The sequence below is a fragment of the Arachis hypogaea genome, chromosome 9 (genome assembly GCF_003086295.3).
Source record: "Arachis hypogaea cultivar Tifrunner chromosome 9, arahy.Tifrunner.gnm2.J5K5, whole genome shotgun sequence".
Classification (NCBI taxonomy): Eukaryota; Viridiplantae; Streptophyta; class Magnoliopsida; order Fabales; family Fabaceae; genus Arachis; species Arachis hypogaea.
Window position 1 is genome coordinate 30,145,316 of NC_092044.1, and position 2,775 is coordinate 30,148,090.

The following is a 2,775-nucleotide window of genomic DNA, read 5'->3' on the forward strand; positions in this document are numbered from 1 at the left end:
ATTAAATACCCATCAGGCGTGATTGAAGACATGATTGTCAAGGTTGGGCCATTTGCCTTTCCTACTGACTTTGTGGTGCTGGAAATGGAGGAGCACAAGAGTGCAACTCTTATTCTAGGAAGACCTTTCCTAGCAACTGGCCGAACCCTCATTGATGTCCAAAAAGGGGAAGTAACCTTGAGAGTCAATGAGGAGGAGTTTAAGTTGAATGTTGTCAAAGCCATGCAACATCCAGACACCACAAATGACTGTATGAGTGTTGATATTATTGACTCTCTGGTAAGAGAGGTCAATATGGCTGAGAGTCTCGAATCAGAGCTAGAAGACATCTTTAAAGATGTTCAGCCTGATTTGGAGGAATCAGAGAAGATAATAGAACCTCTGAAAATCCCTCAAGAAGAGGAGAAACCTCCAAAACCCGAACTCAAACCATTACCACCATCCCTGAAATATGCATTTCTGGGAGAAGGTGATACCTTTCCTGTAATTATAAGCTCTACCTTAGAGCCACAGGAAGAGGAAGCACTAATTCAAGTGCTACGGACACACAAGACAGCTCTTGGGTGGTCTATCAGTGATCTTAAGGGCATTAGCCCAGCAAGATGCATGCACAAGATCTTACTGGAGGATGACGCCAAGCCAGTGGTTCAACCACAAAGGCGGCTGAATCCAGCTATGAAAGAAGTGGTGCAGAAAGAGGTCACTAAATTACTAGAGGCTGGGATTATTTATCCTATTTCTGACAGCCCCTGGGTGAGCCCTGTCCAAGTTGTCCCTAAGAAAGGTGGCATGACAGTGATTCATAATGAAAAAAATGAACTGGTTCCTACAAGAACAGTTACAGGGTGGCGTATGTGCATTGATTATAGAAGGCTTAATACAGCTACCAGAAAGGATCATTTTCCTTTACCATTCATAGACCAGATGCTAGAAAGACTAGTAGGTCATGAATACTACTGCTTCCTGGATGGATATTCAGGTTATAATCAAATTGCAGTAGATCCCCAGGATCAGGAGAAAACGGCATTCACATGCCCATCTGGAGTGTTTGCATACAGAAGGATGCCATTTGGCCTGTGCAATGCACCTGCAACCTTTCAAAGGTGCATGCTCTCAATTTTCTCTGATATGGTGGAAAAATTCCTGGAAGTCTTCATGGATGACTTTTCAGTATTTGGAGACTCATTCAGCTCCTGCCTTAACCATTTAGCACTTGTTCTGAAAAGATGCCAAGAGACTAACCTGGTTTTAAACTGGGAAAAATGTCACTTTATGGTGACTGAAGGAATTGTCCTTGGGCACAAAATTTCGAACAAGAGAATAGAGGTGGATCAAGCTAAGGTAGAAGTAATTGAAAAATTACCACCACCTGCTAATGTTAAGGCAATCAGAAGCTTTCTGGGGCATGCAGGATTCTATAGGAGGTTTATAAAGGATTTTTCAAAAATCGCCAAACCTCTGAGCAACCTGCTAGCTGTTGACATGCCATTTATCTTTGATAAAGAGTGTCTGCAGGCATTTGAGACTCTGAAAGCTAAATTGGTTACAGCACCAATAATCTCTGCACCAGACTGGACATTACCATTTGAACTGATGTGTGATGCCAGTGACCATGCCATTGGTGCAGTGTTGGGACAAAGGCATGACAAGCTTCTACACGTCATATACTATGCCAGCCGTGTTCTAAATGATGCACAGAAGAATTACACAACCACAGAAAAAGAGCTACTTGCAGTGGTTTACGCCATTGACAAATTCAGATCCTATTTAGTAGGATCAAAAGTGATTGTGTACACTGATCATGCTGCTCTTAAATATCTACTCACAAAGCAGGATTCAAAACCCAGACTCATCAGATGGGTGTTGCTTCTACAAGAGTTTGATATAGAAATAAGAGACAGAAAAGGGACAGAAAATCAAGTAGCAGATCACCTGTCCCGAATAGAACCAGTAGAAGGGGCGTCCCTCCCTCTCACTGAGATCTCTGAAACTTTTCCGGATGAGCAACTCTTTGCCATCCAGGAAGTGCCATGGTTTGCAGACATTGCAAACTACAAGGCAGTGAGATTCATACCCAAAGAGTACAGTAGGATGCAATCAAAGAAATTAATCACAGATGCAAAGTACTATCTTTGGGATGAACCATATCTCTTCAAGAGATGTGCAGACGGAGTAATCCGTAGATGTGTGCCTAAGGAAGAAGCGCAAAAGATTTTATGGCACTGCCATGGATCACAGTACGGAGGACATTTTGGAAGTGAGCGAACAGCCACAAGAGTCCTCCAAAGTGGCTTCTACTGGCCCACTCTCTATAAAGATTCCCGAGCATTTGTGCTTAATTGTGACAGTTGCCAAAGATCAGGCAACCTACCTCACAGTTATGCCATGCCTCAACAAGGAATCTTGGAGATTGAGTTGTTTGATGTATGGGGTATTGACTTCATGGGACCTTTCCCATCATCATACTCAAACACTTATATTCTGGTGGCACTGGATTATGTATCCAAATGGGTGGAGGCTATTGCAACACCCACTAATGACACTAAAACAGTGTTAAAATTCCTCCAGAAACATATCTTCAGTAGATTTGGTATCCCTAGAGTATTAATCAGTGATGGGGGCACTCATTTCTGCAATAAACAGCTTTACTCTGCTCTGGTACGTTATGGAGTTAGCCACAGGGTAGCTACTACATATCACCCACAAACTAATGGGCAAGCTGAAGTCTCAAATAGAGAACTCAAAAGAATCCTGGAATGGACTGTAATTAACCGT